Raw genomic sequence first — 20,064 nt, 5'->3', positions numbered from 1 at the left:
CGCAACAATGAAATTTTCAGCTATTTAACTTCACTAACGTCAACAGATGGAAGAGTCGAAGGAATATAGACGGTGAAATATAGGCAGAATGGTGAATGTTACACAGTGTAGAATGTGGCCACTTAAACCAGCAAATACCTATTTTAAACAAGTTTAGGTCTGTTCTTTTTTGTGTTTGTTCTATAAATCAATAATTTTATCAACAAATATCATAATAATGAAAAAATTGTTTTCCTATATGCCTTTAATTATTTTTTTTACTTCTTATACTAGTCAAAAACGGAACAACTATGGGTGGCTTCAACCAGACGACAGAATTTGATTCAGGATACGGCACTACCCGGTGTAAGGAGTACCGCTTTACCCACCGTTAAACTACTGGGAGTCTTCCTTCATTCTGACCTTTCTCTTGACGCTCAAATTAAAAGAACGATGAGTTCATGCTTTTACCAGCTGAGACAGATTAAATGCAAAATTTTACTAGTTGATGCCGCCCGTCAATTAATAAATGCGTCTGTAGTGTCTAGAGTCGATTATTGTAATGGTATCTACGCAGGTCAACCAATGAACAAAATGACTTGCCTACAGTCTGTATTAAATGCTGCAGCGAGACTAATTTTCCGAATCTCAGTCATAGTCAGTTCAGTCATATCATTATACTACTTCGGGAATTAGACTGGCTATGTTTTCCACAGAGGGTGGAATACAAACTCTGTTGGCTTATGTATAAATCACTGCACAACTCTGCTCCGGAATATCTAAGGGAACTATGCATTCCAGATGAACTAGCTGACAAGCGTCTTAGGCTGATATCAGCAACGTCTACAGCGAGAGAAAAAGTTATTATACCTCTACGCAAACAGCGCACTAAATTCGGTGAACGCGCATTTGCGGTCGTTGGCCCTATGGCATAGAATGCTCTCCCAGCAAAGGTACGAGGCTGTGAGAGTGAAGTGATGTTTTGCGGAAAAACTTAAAACCCGAAAACAAAATAAATTGGATATATTAAATGACAAATTTAAAAGCTTCAATTAAATTTATTTATCTAAAGAATCACTCTGTGAAGCCCCCTTAAGGTATAAGATTACGAAAACGGCAAATTACGAAAGTTATCCCTAATAATAATAATGACAAAAGTAATTTAAAAAACAATGTTTAAAATTTGTCCTAATATCCAATTGGTCAAAAAAAAAATCCCTTAAAATTATGATTATTTTTTCCTTTCTTCTTCTGCGTTCATAATAACTTAATGTGAAATCTGTAAATGCTCTTACTATTTTAATTATTTTTTTGTACCTTGTATTTTTTTAAAGACTGTATAATTTCCTTGATAAATAAATAAACAAATAAATAAATAAATAATAATAAAGAATATGCAAAACAAAAAAATTTAAAAAAATTATAAAAAAATAAATAAAAAATATTTAAAAAAATTAATTAATTGATTAATTAATAAGTGAGGCGGTATATTTGGAAAAATAATACTAATAAACTTTTTTTAATTTGGTTTAAAAACAATATTTAAAGTTTGAATAGAGTTTTGTGATAGCAGTAGGTTGTCAGTTGAGTTTTGTGCAACGTAAATCATTGCATGCAACTTGGTCCCGCTGCGGTTTGGTTAACTTTGGCAAAACGGGAAACATTGAGACTTATGAACTTGTACAAACTTTCCAAAGTTGCAAATCGGAATTAATTCCCGAGCTTTTAATATTCGTAAACTTTTACAATCCGCTCGGGTGAATAAAGGATTAAATATTACACTACTACTTTCGTGTGGTCGAATTAAAGCGAAACTTGTACGAAACTACTATTTATAACTATTTCCAGAATGGTTTTACCTAACCGCTTTTCATTAAGTAAGGATTGTCAAAAATGGAAGAGGAACAAATGAATGACGAAATAACGTTAAAGAAATATTTTTTATTTTCTTTAAAGAAAATAAATATTTGCGTTAAATTATTATGAAAATAAAACTTTGTTTTCAGTGTTACAAAATTTTATTATTTTACAAGAACACAACTATAGTTTCGGGAGAGCACTCCTCCCATCGACGGGTGATATAAAACTAATATAATAAACACAGAATATTGTTCACAATTTCATAGAATCTATGACATTTATGACATCTATGACATTTAGATTTTTTATATATGTCATTTTATGTATATATCTATAAATATATACGACAAAAACTCTTAAAAAACATATTTATTGTACTTTAGCTATCAATATTTTGATCCCACACAGAGCATATGAGGTTTACATTTTTTATGTAGTATTCGTTTCGTTTTCATGTATACTTTTGCATTATCATGTATTTTTTAGTAAAATTTTGTAACTTATTGAATATAATAAATAAAATGTCAGGATAGAAATGTGTGGTTGTCCATCGTACCTACCCCTACGGAGACATAGCGTGATAGTAGTTATAGTGGAAGTAGTATGAAAATATGACATTTAAACGCCTCACGACATTTATGTTAAATAGCCATGTTATGGTCACGTGGCTAATGTCGCGGACTCGCAAGAGGTCCGAGGTTCGAACACCGCTCTACCTCCAACCGGTTCCCATTTTTAAATAAATCGATTTTTTACGACTCGTTGAAAACGTCCAATTGTTTTGAGGAAAAATAAAAGTATTTGTTTTGACATTTATCTGATGAGATTTGGATCACGACATTAATATCGTGATATTTGTTGTATTTACTACCCTTGCGCCATTTCCCTCGTACAACTTCTTGTTGATGTGTAACAATATGATGTATGATTTTGACGAGAATATTTTATTAATATTTGATATACAGCAGAGAATATTAAAAATGAAATCGATGAATATTTTGATGACTTACCACTTTTGCAGGTGCACGAGTTGTAAAGGTACCTGAAAAGAAAAATAGTTTATTTATTTGAAACTTCAAGTACAAAGAATAAGTACTTTGGCAGACTTATTGCTAAAAGCAATATCTTCCAGTCAACCAAAAAACAGACTGGTCAAAAGAAAAGATTGGTCGAAATTCTGTACTAAAAAACCATAAATATACATTAAAAGATACATACATATATTAAAAGAAAATATATAAAAAAATGACAGCTGTTTTTCAATTGGGAGATAAGGCTTGCACATATAAACGATATGTACATATTTTTTAAAGTACATTGTGTTATATGTATTAAATGATGAGAAAATGTGGAATCATATACAGAGTTTGGAAGGAGACAGAAAGAGGAACCAAGGAAAAAAAGGGATAAAAATATATATTTAGAAAAAAAACAGTAAAAATTCAGGGAGTTCAAGATTCTAGGAATATAAATTAATGTTTTAGGCGTTTCTTAAAGGTGGCTAGAGAAGGTGTATTTTTTATATGAAGAGGTAGCTCATTCCAAAGTCTAGGGGCTTTGACGGAAAAGAAATAGCTGGAAAATAATGTGCTATGTCGAGGAAAAGTGTTCTCTCCTGAGAAGAGACCATGATCAGAAAGGTAAATGAAATTCTCAGCGAGATATTTTGGGGCGCAAGGATTATGAAGAATATTATAAAGAAGTGAGAGAAATTGAAAGTTTATGCTCTGATAAAAATTAAGCTACTTGAGTTAGGAGCAAAAGGGTGATACATGGTGATACTTTATAAAATTGAAAATAAAGCGGATGCTTTGATTCAGCAAACGCTTCAGACGATCTTTGAGTTCCGTATTGGCGTCAAGAAAGCAAATATTAGCATAGCACAGAGAAGACAAAATAATAAATTGGGATAGATTTTTTTTGTTGTGGTGGGAAGAAAATTCTGCAGTCTTTTCAGTGAATAGAGGACGCGATAAAACTTCTTCCTAATTAGTTACTTTAAATCATGGAATCTTATTTATATTTTTAATAATGCAATATAAACATACATTTGAAAGACATAACCCCCACAATACTTCACATACAAATAATATAATCACTAGATCCCACACATAGACAACTTAAACAAATACAAACTAAAACCACTTTCGAACAAAGGCAATTTTAAGAATTATTCAATTAAAATCTATTCTATATAAAAACTTCCAATATCTATTAAAACAATTAGTAACGAGAAAATGTTTTAAAAGGCTATAAAAAATAGATAGTGGAGCTAGGTAGAAGTAAAATGGATTGTCTCATTTGCCCATACCAATATTGAATCAACTGCTCCACAAGTGTATAGCTTATGTTAGGTTTTTGTTATTTTCATTGTGTGTTTTGTTATATAAATAATATAAATGTGCATAAATACCCTTTTTTTAAAACTGTCTGAATATTTGTTAATAATATTTGTTTTTTTAATTTAGTCTACTTTGTTAATATTCTTAAATGTATTTAAAAAAAAAGTATATTGTGAAGTGTCCTCGGCACGGGAAACCCCAGTGAGGTCACATTATTTTCATTATTAGTTATAGTTTGTAAGAAAAAAATATGAATTAATAATAAATAAAATTGTGTGTTTGATAAGGCTTAGCTTTTATTTTATCTACTTATTTATTTCGACGCTAGAAAAGAAGGTTACCAAGCGACATGTAGCAACTATACAGAATAGCCAATTAATTATGTAGTTTTTTAGTCAGTAAAAAAAATGTAATTCAGACGGATTATATTAGCGCCATTGAAACACAATTTTTTATATTTAAAAAAAAAATGAAATAAAAGAGAGATAGATATAGTTTTATCTGATTCAGTTAATACAATTCTTCCATCTGTTGATTTTAAGAAAGTTAAAGAGCTAAAACCTTTATTCTTGCGAATAAATAAATGTGATCAAATTCACCAGGCAACGCTTGAAAACGATTTTCCCTCTAGGCGGTGATATCCAGTCTTTTGTTTACAAACATTTGGTTCGAACTAAATCAAAATACTCAAAATATTGTAAAAATTCCAACTGGTCCAAGAAGATGTTTAAAAATGGGAAAATTGTTTACAGGAATTGCCAAGTATATGAAATAATTCGAACATATGAATCTCTTCACAACAATAAAGGTTTCTTCTCGTCAACTTTACTAAAATCAACAGATAGTAGAATTGAAGAAATACGGATGTTCAAACAGGAAAAATTGTGAATGTTACACAGTGCGTAAAGTAGCTACTTAAACCAGCCAAGGTCTAGATATCCATACTTTCTTCTCTAAAATTTTCTCCATCCCTGTTATAATTTGTTGATCTTAATGAATCCGTAGGGGGTGAAATCTAGTATTTTGTCTACAAACATTTGAACAAACTCAAAATATTGTGTCAAAAATAACTTCAGGTTTTTAACGGAAATAAGTGGCTTTAAAAGTAACTTAATCAAATATTTCATGTTAGTTTTTTTCATTTATTTTATAAAAATATTGTCAACTCAATAATCGAAAATTTCTGACAGAACAATCTTCTTATAAAAAGGCGGCTAAACATTTTGAATTTTTTGTTGAATTTCGTGATATCAACTTATAAACCATTTTTAAAACCGCTTGTAATCAATCTCAATTTATTTACGAACGCGGGAATTTCATATTTTCTCCCGCCAAATTCGTTGTGATTTTTCATTACTGAATTTTTCACACAAACGGAACCTTAACAAACTTAAAACGTATTTTAATTTAAACGACCAGGAGAGTAGGTACATACAATTACATGTATATATTATATAACATTTGTGTAATTACTAGCTGAGCGTTAGATAATTATTGATATCAAATTACAACGGAGATAAAGATCCTGTTTTTAGTAAGCAAACAATGTTTGTACATAAAGGCAGCCTCTATGGTGTAGTGGTTAAGACACTTAGCTCGCACGCTAAAGGTTCTGAATCGATTCCCGGTGAAAAAAAAAGTTATTTTTCCCAAGCATAGGATTTATGTTCTGTAATTTACCACTGTAATCGGGGCATCCTAGCCTGTCATGGAGCAAACATATATATATATATATAAAACGGTCGAAAACATATTATTTAAGTGGTAATACAGATAAATTATTTTTTAGATTGTAAAATTTAGACTCGAACGCGACAAATAAAATATAACGAGCTGAACCCGGTAATATAAATATAAATAAACGTAAAAAAGATTGTGTAACTTTTGGTTGTAAGGTAGGTACCTACGCTCTTGTTTATGGTTAAATTCAATAACTTTAAATAATTCATTTTTAAATACTAAATTTAAGTAGGTACCAACTTGTTTATGGTTGAATTCCAAAACTTTAAGTTATTGATTTTCAATTATAGAATTGTTTTTGGAAATAGCGAACTCCGCTGTTCTCACCAACAGGGGTGCATTTTATTCAAAAATGCAATTTTCATAAATGTACTGAATGTCAGTCAATATGCGGTAAAAAATAATTTGGTAGAAATTATAAGGAAATAATCTGAGTGGGATCCATAAAAACGAATGTTATGTGTAAATATTCAAAAACATTTTTTTTTTGTACAAAAAAATTAAAACTTTCCAGTTTTTTTGTTATTATTATTATTATTATAAAGGATGACTTATATAACGCCATTTTCGTAATATAATGCCTCAAGGGCGCTTTACAAAAGATAATATGAAGAAATAAATAAAATTTTAGCTATTTCAATTTGTAATTTAAGAAAAACAATGTACTTTGTCACCACATGCTAAGGATTTATTCAAATGATTTAGAGAAAAAGTGGGTTTTAAGTTTTTTCTAAAACATCACTTCACTCTCAGAGTTTCGCACCTCATTCACTCTCGACAAATGCAACCCAGGTAAACGATGAAAAATTTACAATCCTGATTATTATCATTATAATAAATAATTTAATTGGATGAATCTCACCAGCAAAAATAAAGGTTTCAGCTCTTTAACTTCACAAACATCAACAGATGAAAGAATTGAAGGAATATAGATATTTAAATATGGAAGGAATGGTGAATGTTACACAGTGTGTTAAGTGGCCACTTGGGTCATAAGCCCTGTAGATGCCTAGACTTTTGTATAACCTTCTCTAAAATGTTCTTCATCTCTGTTGTTATATCTTAATATTGACCACCCCCCGGGGAGTTAAATCCAGTCTTTGTCTACAAAAAAATGAACAAACTCAAAATATTGTTGATAACGTAAAAGTGTTTTGTACAAATTTAAAAATACTACTACTACTACTACTACCATCACGCCATTTTCCCGTAGGGGTAGGCAAAGAGAATGGACCGCCACACACGTCTATCCTGGCAGACAATCCTAGCCTCTTCCACATTCATACATCTTGTCATACATGCCCTTCGGTTCCGTCTGTTTTTGACATGACCAGACTTGAGATTTTGATTTATCTGATCATGCCACGTCTTCTTTGGTCGTCCTCGTCTACAAAAATAAATAAGTGCATAATATATATAAATATAAAAAAAGTAAAAAATTTTAATGTTCTACTTAAAAAACGCGTAGAATGCCGATCGCTTTTTTACACCCCTAAGCCCTGGGCAAATAAATTTGTAATAAGTATCCTCAGATCCAGCTGAAAGCTAGTGCATTTTCTTGAATATTTTAAAGCAATAAATCTTTCGCATCCCATGCACACCCCTTGGCGGAATTCATTCAATTCCCATACGTGAATAAAACAACCCCCGCGTAGGTAATAAAGCCTATTGGATTCGCAAGCAACGAAAATTCACTCGAATATGACAGTACAAATAGGCATTCAAAATATTTCAAAAGAATACGCGATACGAAGGTAATTTTTTTTATTTGAATGTTCCTTCACAAAATACCACCATCACCATCATTCCCTTAACGCACATTATGGTGCATAGGACACTACATTGGTATCCCAATCGCGGAATATCTTTATCATATTTAATACATTAAGGTAAGATAAAGTAGTAGAAGTAGAAGCAATGTTTAGATAAAATGACAAATTTGAATACAAAATGTTTCAATAATACCTTTAGTTTTAAATATACAATGTTGCATTACATCTCGATTTTGAATACATAATGTTTTCATCATCATGTTTGGTGTTTAAGGCTCTCAGAAGGTATCCGGAGTACATGGACAAGCCAACCGTATCACCTCCGATTGATGACAGTTGTCACCGGAGTTTGCTGCGTCCGTTCTCTTATTACTTCATTCCGCACAAAGTCAAACCACCGAACACCCAATATTCTTCTGAGACACCTATTCTCAAAGAATTTTACTGTTTGTTGCTGCTGTGTTGCCGATTTGCATCAATAGAGGAGAATATTTATTTATTTAACTTTTTGTACATAATGTTATTTGTACATTGGCGGACTTATTGCCAAATCGCAATTTCTTCCAACCAACATAGAATAGGTGTTATGCAGACGTTGTATAGGCGGCATTTGGTTTTTACTGAGTAAATATCCAATCTCCAGACAGCCTTCATATTGTCAAATGTGGCGCCTGCTATTCCTAGTCGCACTCCCAGTTCTTTTTAAAAGCTGCCATTATCCGTAACATATACTCCCAGGTATATAAAACTCTCGACCCTTCAATGACTTGGTTTGACAGTCATGGGATTTTTGGCATCAAGGCATACATAATGTTTTAATAATACAGATAAACGTCATTTTGTGCCGGTTCGATTTACGCCGATTTATAACTACGCCGGTTGGTGCCGGCGCAGAGTGGCATTCCCCGGTTCGGCCGACACCAGACACAGTAGGCGCCGCGGTTCTAATAGCTGACACACTTTTACACGTTGTTTTATTCTACTACCGTGTACGCGAGCAGCCTATTGTGTGTGTGAAATTGTTTCCGAGTAAGTTTTCGTTTTGTTTTTAAGAAAAATAAAAATATTATTTTTTAATTTTTTTTTTATTATTATTAAAATTAAAAGGATATTCAAATATTTGTAGTTTATGCTATGATTCTGCAAGAAAGGAAGCAACAATCAAAGAAAATGAAATAAGATGCTTTTTCAAAAAAGTGTGAGAATTTAATTTAGTACTGACGAACTGGCGAGTATTCATTATAAAAAAAATATTATTCATATCAAGAAATATTTTTTTATTTTGTAAACGAATTTTAACTGTATTTATTAAATACACCTATAATTTATTTTGAATATATATAGGATATGTATTACATAAACATGTTAGATTGTTCTCAGAATTATGACACGGAACCTAACAAAGGTAGATGTAAGTATTTATATTCCATTTTATTTAGAATCATTTTACGCCGATTTTTTTTCCGCGAAATACATTTATAATTTTTTTTAATACATATAGGATATATATTAAATAAACATTTTAGATTGTTTTTAGAATTATGACACGGAACCTAACTAAGGTAAATTAAAGTCAACAATATTTTGAATTTGTTCAAATTTTTGTAGACAAGGACTGGATTCAACTCCCTGGGGAGCTGTTTATATTAACATATTACAACAGAGTTGAAGAACATTTAAGAAAAGGTAATATGGAAGTCTAGGCATCTACAGGGCTTATGATTTGTCAATGGCTGGTTTAAGTGGCCACTTTACACACTGTGTAACATTCACCATTCTGCCTATATTTGAACATCTATATTCCTTCAATTTTTTCGTCTGTTGATGTTTGTGAAGTTAAAGAGCTGAAACCTTTATTTTTGCGGGTGAGATTCATCTAATTGAATTATTTCACCTACATAATAGGCAACGCCTGAAAATATTATTTTTTCAATTTCTATACTTCTTAATGGACCAGGTAATTTATCAATAATATTTTGAGTTTGTCCAAATTTTTGTAGACAAGGACTGAATTCAACTCCCTGGGGAGCTGTTTATATTAACATATTACAACAGAGATGAAGAACATTTAAGAGAAGGTAATATGGAAGTCTAGGCATCTACAGGGCTTATGACCTGTCAATGGCTAGTTTAAGTGGCCGCTTTACACACTGTGTAACATTCATCATTCTGCCTATATTTGAACGTCTATATTCCTACAATTCTTTCATCTGTTGAGGTTTGTGAAGTTAAAGAGCTGAAACCTTTATGCGGGTGAGAGTCATCCAATGCTTCATCCGATGCCTAGACTTCCATATTACCTTCTGTTAAATGTTCTTCATCTCTGTTGTAATATGTTAATAGTAAATTTAAGTATTTTTATTTTTTTATATTTGGGATCATTTTACGCCGGTGTCTCTCGGAACGGAACCCCAGCGTAAAACGACGTTTACCTTTACTTTATTTTTGAATACACCACGTTTTATTAATACCTTTATGTTTAAATTGAAATGTTTCATAACACTTCAATTCTGAAAGAAAACATAATGCTTTAGCGATGCCTCAATTGGGTGAATATTGGGTAGCCTCCTCCCTAGCCAAGGGTAAACATCTTTTCAAACTGAAACCAAATGTATCAGAAAAGCCTTGGTTTTCCAAAGTGATTCTGAACAAGTTTGAAACATCCTCCATATGCAGAATGCGCATTCGGCACTGCTGCAATGGTTCTCACCTGTTCAGAATCCATGTCTGGGACTCTGCCATTTGCGAATGTCAGCTAGATGAGGAAGATTTAAACCATATTTTTCTTGGATGCCCCATAAATGATTGTTATCCTGATTTCCTATCCGACCTCTCTGATATTAATATCCCATTCCCTATTCATATTATAACTCTCCTGTCCCCACCCAATAAACGTGTATTTAAAATCTTATGTAAATATCTAGTTGTAAATGGTGTAAAGTTGTAAATATGTTTTATTATTATATGTATATATTATATTAAATACTAACATACTAACTTGTACATATTATATAACTAAAACATGTGTATATATGTAAAAAACAAAAATACTCGACACTGGCCAGAACACCCGAATTGAGAAGTGAAAAGGTCAGGAAAAAAACGAAGAAGAAGAAGAATAACAACTATTTTTTAAATACGCAATATTTCAATATTACTTCAATGCACAATGTTTTTAAATATGGGTTGGTATTTTAAAAACATTAAAACGATTTCTGTGAAAATGCGATTTCCGTAGCACGTTTCACTAAAGGTCTGCAGTGAATAAGTTAAGGCACACACAACCACATATATGTTGTTATGTTACCTCGAGAAATACCTTCAGGTACCTAATTCTGGCGCATTGTGGAAATAGTCTCACCAATACGTTGGATACCTTTATTTTATTCTGACACGCTTTTCTTATAACTAAAATACCTGGCCCATATGAAGGAAACAAAGTATTTGTTAAGAAGATTTTGCTTATTTTTTGCCTTGGTTATTATATCTTCTTTTATTTTTTCTTTTTCAACATCCAGTCCTAAACGGAGCATGTGGATATTAGCAGACGTCTCCAGGAGCCTCATCCCAAGTCAATTTCGCGTTCGTTAGTAAAAATGTAACGACGTAATACCTAATATTCCCCTCGAGTACTTACTGTCGAAACACAGAAGTTTAGTGTTTTGAGTTTGGTAAAGTGCCAGAATTGCCGGGGCGAATCGTCCAAATAAGCGATTATGCACAGCTGACCATTATATTTGACTTTTTATAATAACTAGCAACAATGTTTGTGAAAAATCAAATAAAATAAAAATTATTTATTTTAAATCACCACCTCTATTTTTTTATTTTTTTTATTATTATTAATAAAACATATATTACAAAAATTACATATTTTACTCCCAGGAGTTATCAAAGAAACTCATTTGGGACCGTACATAAGAAAAAACATTTTTTTTACTATGCATAATATCATACAAACATATTAATACACCCGAAATAGAAAAAAAAACATTATTGTATAAGAAAGATAAAACACCATCTAAATAAATTACATTAATAATTATCACTATCAAAAAGATTTAAGAAATATTTTTCAATTGCGACACTTCTGGATTTTTAATTCAATTTTTCGTGTCTTAGCTCATCAGGCAGTTTATAATATTCGGAATGGCCAATGTTTTCCAAAGGCCTACTGCCGAACTTTGTTGAGCAAAACTTAGACACATGAAGATTCCCTGAGTAATGCGTATTGTAATTGTGAATATCATGACCAAATTTTTATTTTAAATTTGAGTGAGCAGAAAAGTTTATGATATTTGAAATAGTATCGGTTATGTCAGTAAGTGACATTACCTTGAAAGGAAGTATCTTTGTTTGTCGGTAGATATCCTTGACATGGGAATCCCATTTAAGTCCAAGAATGTTTCTTAGAGCTCTGTTCTGAAGAACTTGTATTTCCGAGATCTGAATTTTGCTGGCAAAACCCCATATGCATGATAAATAAGATGGGTGGGAATGAATCATAGCGTAGTAGATGGCAAACAAAACGGATGTCTTACTACAAAAAAAATCATTTTAAAATACACCCAGCGCAATAACCAGTGAACGATGAAACTAACCTACCTCAGCCGTGAGTATAATTTGAACTTTCCCCTTATTGATCCCTTTGATTGTAACAAATAAAATTTTAAAATACGCGTTTTAAAACACACATTTTTCTCTTATTCAGTAGCTTCTATAAAAAAATCTTATTTAATATCGAAGTCTTCATATTTTATATATTTTTGACACTTGCGCAATAATATTTACACGCATGTCCACCCTCATTCCATTATAACACCAACTCACCCACCCTCTTACACACTTACACTCACACAAACACACTAACAACATGTATTTATTTTATTTTATAACATAAACGGAAAATCTGCCTTTTACAAAAATTTATAATACTAAAATATTTGCCTTAGTATTTTTTTTTTTTTAAACATAAATTTCCCTTTTCCGAAGATTTAAAAAAAAAAAAATCTAAAAATTATACAAAATATTAAGTGGAAAATTTAAACAATTCAATAATAAATGTAAAAACAAAAAATATTTTAGAGTAATATAACAAGAAAATCATAAGTACTGTTTCATACAGCTGGGTATTGTACGAGTATTTCATGTATTTCTGTGGACATCAGTCATTGGTTTTATTCTTTGTATATTTTATTTGTTATAGTATTTTTTACATGTATTACTGTTGATATCCCTAGTAAATAAAATAAAATAAAAGTTATATATAAATGTAAAATAAATAGAGATTCAAAAAAGTGTCATATCTCAAAATATAACTTTGGCAAATAGGTGCTTATGCTTATGAGGACAGTCTACACGACTGGTAGTGGCCATACTGTCCACAAAGTCAAAGTTAAAAAAGAAGAAAAATAAGCTTCTAAACATTTTACGGTACCGAATCTTATCCAGAAATACTAACGTTAAGAGTTCTAGTGTATTGAGTAAAAATAAAGTCTTAGCTGAGACTTAACTCCCTCTCCGCCCGCCCCGAGTACCTTAATCCTCTTCTGACCCCAAATAATACGGATTCTACGATGTTCTAATCTGTATTCTTCTATTCGTCTGCCAAGGGATAGTACATGGCTCTTAGTAAGTAAGAAAACAAAGGAACAAGCATTGGCTGGTTTTATTTATGTCTCCGGTAAAATCAGAGTTAACTTGACCAGAGCTATCTGGGAAGGAATGAACAGGAAAAGAATTAGAAAATTAGAGGGATATTGATTTTCATTGTTACGTGGATGGATTAAAGGAATACTTATAAAATTGGTTTATGATAAAATAATATAATACGGGTAAGGTCATAAATTTTATTTCTTTAGTATATTAAAATAAAATAAAATCACTTTGTTTTTAGGTACCACTTATATTTTTATAATTTGACAACCAACTAGTTTCGGCTATACTATGCCCTTTTCGGGGTTAATTACAAACTAACATAACATATATTTTTTCACAGTGAAGGTAGAGTGGGCGTGGCTACGGGAGTAGAGAAGAGAGGGGGTTTGTGTGTGGATTTAGGGAGAGGGAACATATTTAAAATAGGACTATTACTAAGATTTTTTATTTAAATTTTTGTTTACAGCCTTTCTTATCTCCAATATTTCAAAATAATCAAGTGCATATCCTTTATTTTAATGTAAAATTTCGATACCATCTAAAAAGTTGAATGAGTGACTATTTGTTAGGATATTGTCAGTAAACTCAGAAAAAAATATTGTTCTTAAGACATTTCATATGTTTTTTAACTCTAGTTTTAAAAGTACGTGATGTTTTTCCTATATAAAATGACTTGCAGTCATTGCACATCAACTTGTAAATTCCTGATCGATTTAATTTATCAGTTCTTTCTTTAGTGTTTTTTAGTATACTTTCTATATTATTGGTTGTGTAAAATGCTGGTTTTATGTCATCCGGTAAATCTTTTAAAATTTAATTTAAATATTTATCAATGTTTTAAACTTTCAAACATCAAAAAAAAAAAAAACATTTTTCCATATAAAAGCCTTGTAAGTTTCTACGTGAAAATTATTGATGAATGTTCATTGTAATTTATAATAAAAATAAAAAACAAGTGATACTTTAATCCAAAAATTTGGACTATCTAGTGACCGGTTTCATGGCTTTCGCGACATCTACGAGACAGGTATCTTTATTAAAAAAATAAATGTATTTATTACACTTATGTATGGAAGTAAAACATGGAACTGGAAGAAGAAAGACGAAATCCGAGTGAACGCGGTTGAAATGCGATCTCTTAGACGAATGTGTGGGAAATCAATGTATGACAGGGTTACGAATGATGAAATCAGGCGAATGTTAATCTAAGTCACGTATAATTGATAGGATTAAAAAAGGGTCTCTGAGGTGGTTTGAGCATGTAGAACGAATGGACGACGAAAGAATGGTAAAACAAGTAAATATGGGGAAAAAGAACGATAACGTGAGACAAGGATGACCAAGGAAGACGTAGCATGATCAGATAAACCGTAATCTTAAGTCTGGTCATGCCAAAAGCAGACAGAACCGAAGGGCATTTGTGATAATATGTATGAATGTGGAAAAAGCTAGAAATGTATGCCATATATACATAAAGGTAAATTAAATTAAATCATTTTTGTTTTAAGGATCATTAACAAAGTGTTTCAGGTTTACTAATGAGTTGATATTTCTAATGAGTTCAAGTATTGTTTATATATTATTATTTACTGTCTCATCCTTTGTGAGTTTGATTTCTGTCAATGATGATTTCTGAAAAACTTTGTTTTGTATACATTGAAATTCTTAATAAAGAAAGCATTCTCGAAGATGTCGCGAAAGCGATGAAACCGGTGACGGGATATTCCAAATTTGTGGAGTAAAGTATCACTTGTCTTTTATATCGATAATAAAATATAAAAGCCTATTTCATAAATTAATATTAATTTCAAAAAGACTCCATTTCTATAATAATGGACAGAGAATAGAGAAAGTTGACAGCTTTAAATATTTTAGGAAGCATGCACAAAGAGCTCGCAACCCACTTCGGAATTGCAGTTGCAACTTTTAAAATGATGCGGGTTGTCTGAAACTCTAGTCTCTACTCGGTCAAAACGAAATGCCAAATATTCAACTCGTGTATAATGCCAGTACTCCTATAAGGCCTCGAATCTCGGTACTTAACGAAAGCTTAGAACATGAAACTCATGAGTTTTGAGAGCAAGTGCTTGAGGAGAAGATTAGGCATTAGGTGGTTCGATTTTATAATGAACATTGAAGTCCGAAAGCGGACGCAGCAGCCTCCTATAACGAGCGTCTTGAGGATGCGGCGGTGGACCTGGCTTGGATACGTGCTGCGCATGCCTCAGGAGAACCTAAACCCAAGTTGCCTCTTCTTTAAACCAGCGGGCTCGCGCAGTCCTGGAAGGCCGTCGATGACGATCTTTCGACTTTATTCGGCGGAACTAAAAGGAGCTGGATTGACGTGGGAGGAGGCGAGAGTGCTGGCTGGCGATAGGATCTCCTGGAGGCATCTGGTGATGTCCACATGCTCCACTTAAATGCGGATGTGGAAAAGAAGAAAGAAATATGTAAACATGTATACATACATTTATGTGTTTATATTATTTAGAAACCGACTGTTATAATTTGGATCAAAATATGAGTAATGTAACTAAATGCCTCGGCATGGGTTGTGCCCAGTGTTTATATAGGAAAAAAAAGTAAAATTAATAAAACCGTTTTTACATGAATGCGATATAAACAATTCACTTTTAAAAAGGGAAAATAAATTCATAAATAAACACATAATGTAATTGGATTGAACCTGCAAAATAATGATTCTGACTTTCGATTGACAGGTACAATTTATTTCGCGAAGTTCAGAACTCGTAAATAAATATTTTGCGAAAAAAACAAACATAAGAATGGGAAACGGAAGGAAATAAAGTTGTGGAAAGAAGATAGGAGAGGAAAAAAGGCAGTTTGGAAAAATTGGGTTCAGGCGGGTCAACAAACCTCTCTATAAGGGTATCACGATCAATCAAAATCAATCAAAATTGAGGTCAAACGTGTCAAATTTCGTTCCGTCTTCAAGTGCTAATCAGAAACTTCGCGTATTTTCAAATATTAATGGTCTCCAGAATTCGTCCTGAATAGTCGAGGAAAATGACCAAATATGGAATACCATTTTGTTCACTTGACAAAAAAGACAATCGTTTAACAAAGTAAAGACTAGTAATCGTGATTATTCATATGTTTTTGCTGAATTCAGTAATAGTTTTACGGTTTGAATAATTAAGAAACTTATCAAAATTGTTTAAAAATGAAAATAAACAAATGGTAGCCATTTATGGAATAGGTACCAAATATGGTACATTAGAATAAGGTAGAAACGTTATTTTTTTTAAATAACAAAACAAACATTAATTTGAAATACACATTTATTTTGTTAAGATATATTTGCGTTCTTTTGATTTACCCAAATATGTAAATTTGAGTTAGTCAAAATATGGCGATATTTTTATTAATATCGCCTATTCAGAGACTACATACACTTAGCTATGAAATGATGTTTCATCTCTGTTGCATCTCTGGCGGCCTCCGTGGTGTAGCGGTGTTGACGCTTTACTCAGGCACGGAAGGTTCATGGTTTGATTTCTGATGAGACCACAAAAATTGAAATTACATTTTTCTCTAGCCTGGATGTTCTGTGCCGTAATTCACCGCTGTAATTGGGTCTCTTAGCCTGTTGTGGTGCAAAAAATAAGTAAATAAAATAAAATCTTTTTTATTTTAAGTTCCCAACCGTATCAGCAAAAGTCAAAATTTGCTATTTATCAAATCCAGAAAGTGTAGAATAGTCAATGAGACGCAAGATTATCCCACTTTTCGTCGATCTATTCGCCGTTTACACAGTGTGGAATGAAGAAGAATAGGAATGACAAGGCTCGAAGTCTTATATGTTGATCGTTTTCTTATATATGTACATTATATACCAAGATCTTATTGCCCTTATTGTCTTAAGTTTATTTGATTTTTATATTACTTTCATTTGATTTTTGTTTTTTTTAATTTTAATTTTAATATTAATTTTAATTTTAATTTTAATTTTAATTTTAATTTTAATTTTAATTTTAATTTTAATTTTAATTTTAATTTTAATTTTAATTTTAATTTTAATTTTAATTTTAATTTTAATTTTAATTTTAATTTTAATTTTAATTTTAATTTTAATTTTAATTTTAATTTTAATTTTAATTTTAATTTTAATTTTAATTTTAATTTTAATTTTAATTTTAATTTTAATTTTAATTTTAATATTTATTTTAATTTTAATTTTAATTTTTATTTTAATTTTAATTTTAATTTTAATTTTAATTTTAATTTTAATTTTAATTTTAATTTTAATTTTAATTTTAATTTTAATTTTAATTTTATTTTTATTTTTATTTTTATTTTTATTTTTTTTGTTTTAGTTATTATAGAAAAGGACGAGTGATACTATAATCCACAAATTTGGAATATCCAGTGACCGTCGACATCGTGACCGACCACTAGTCTCGAAGATGTCGCAAAAGCTATGAAACCGGTCACTGGATATTCCAAATTTGTGGATTAAAGTATCACTTGTCTTTTTTCTTCCATCTTCCACCAAGAATTTTCAATTAAAAACATAAATGTTTTTTTAAGTGATTTTTTTATTTTATTTTTATAATATTTTAATTTAATTTAATTTATTTCGCATTTTTGTTTCATTTTTTTATTTATTATTATTATTAAAAGAAAACAACAGCCCGTATATACATATGGCTTATTGTTATTATTGTTCAGTTTCTTTGTTCAGTTTCTTATACATTAGTTTATCAAACAAATGTTGTAATTGTTTTAAGCCGTATATTCAATTGAAAAAAAACACTAAATGCCTCCAAAAATATTTTGATTTGAAGTATCCATATTTTTTTTAAATTGGCACAAGTAATTTTTTTTTTAATCTGAAGAAAAAAAAATCACGAGAAAGGGTTAAATTACTTATGTAAGTATTGTACGGAAAAAATATGATGTAATTTTTTAAATATCCGGCAACAACACGATTGTCGCCAACCAATTTACAGCGAAAACTTTAAATAAAATGTCTCAAAAAGTCCCCCCAAAGTATTCACGTTTTACAAAATCGCTTACGATAAAAGCACACTACAAAAGTGTATAAAATTTTCTTTTTCATTGAAGTTTCCGGATGTGGGAAGCATCCCCGAGACACCTTAGGGTGGAGTAAGGCTGTAATCAGCGGAGAACGGAACCTTAAGGGTAGTTTCATGTCTTTTCAGCCGAAGCCTATTTTAGGGAGTGTATTGAACTGAATTTCAATAGTCATAGTCACGAAATAAGAAAAGAAAATGCGTGAATAAATTGAAGAAGCTTTAAAGACATTCAAACTTAGCTAAGTTAAATATTTAAAAATGTTTGTTTACATATATATGATTCTTGGTGGTGTAGCTTTAACATTTTAACCGAGATTTAGGAGATTAAATAAAAAATTAGCATGCCCGCCACATACCACACACCGCATTTGAGAACAAAAGTCTCCTTGGCGGTGCCCATGCACGGAAAAGTCGCTCATTATCAAACAAGAAAAGTTGCCTGAAGGAGCTCTCTGAAATCTGGTCTAAATAAGGTAATCCAGAAGTACATAATATGCACTTTATTGGATCGAGAAAATAGAGAAGTAAATTCTTCACTGACTAGGATCGAATTAATTAGGCAAGATCAGTTCGCCGAAACGATTACAAAACTTTTTAATAGCCTTGAAATTTATTTTGGAAGCCACGACCTATAACAGGGCCGCGAGTTGTAGCGAGAAGCTCCATTCGGTAATCATAGAGAAGGCGAAAAAGACCAGACTGCAGGATGTGTTCAGATGATTGATTAGGATCCGCAGCCGCACGAAAAAGACAGTACTCAAAACAAATATTGTGTCATGAAATTGACCATGACCTGATAAGTCCAGTGATCGAGAAAAACACAAGAAGATTTTAAGCGCTGACGGGGTGAAGGAAAAAAAAAGGTATCCTTCCCTGAAGGGGAAGATTCCCATCGCGATTGCCAAGCATCGAGAAGAGCATTTAACTCCTAAAAAACTGTGGTAAATAATCCCTTTGTGCGCGGTGATAAAACATCGTGTTATCACAAGCAAAAGACGGAATATTCCAAAGCTCAGAAATTAAATAAAACAAGCAGTTAAATAATTCCATCTTCATGGTTTATAAAAATCAACACACAATTTAGCCCTGTTACAGCAAAACTATAAAAATCATAAATTCACCCCTCATAATTCACGCGTATATCCCCCATCACTGTCAGCAACCGACTGAATCAGTTACACGCACCACCGGCTACAAAACAGTGTCGCCGCCTTCCTTGTTATGTATGTGTTGTCTATCTTCGTGCTTTCTCTCATACAGATGTATTGCTGTATTTGCAGACATCATTCTTCGGGTAGCAAAGTTAAATATTTTTGTATTAAAAAGCAGCATATTTAGACAAATTTTACTTTCCCAATCCGGTGTGAAGGATGTCAATTTGAAGATTACAAAATAAACGACTTTATAATTTAAAAAAATAAGAAAGATTTATCAAGTCTTGTATCGCATGTCGACTAGTGTGATATCACAGCCACCAGAGTTAAAGTCATTTTTTTCATATCTGATTGAGACATTCCTTCAGCTAGGAGTAGACGGACGCCACCAATAACAGAGAATTATATGAAATAATGTTCTTCATGTCTGGGTCTACACCCAGTGGTGTATAGAGCACAGCTTTCGCTGTCCAACCGCAGTGTTTCTTGATCATTGTAA

General features: G+C 31.5%; 1 long non-coding RNA gene across 1 annotated transcript in view; it reads right to left on the bottom strand.

Moving 5' to 3' along the window:
- Window positions 1–20,064, bottom strand: part of LOC148279876 (uncharacterized) — a 457,924-nt gene that overhangs the window by 232,680 nt on the left and 205,180 nt on the right. The window contains exon 4 of the long non-coding RNA XR_015822763.1: window positions 2,850–2,881. This is a non-coding gene — a long non-coding RNA (uncharacterized LOC148279876). The remainder of the gene's footprint in view (window positions 1–2,849; window positions 2,882–20,064) is intronic.

This window comes from Micrasema longulum, unplaced genomic scaffold (genome assembly GCF_059751315.1).
Source record: "Micrasema longulum isolate JH-2025_06_02 unplaced genomic scaffold, ASM5975131v1 h1tg000656l, whole genome shotgun sequence".
Classification (NCBI taxonomy): domain Eukaryota; kingdom Metazoa; phylum Arthropoda; class Insecta; order Trichoptera; family Brachycentridae; genus Micrasema; species Micrasema longulum.
Note: the sequence above shows the minus strand (reverse complement) of the source record. Positions and strands in the feature narration are given on the sequence as shown.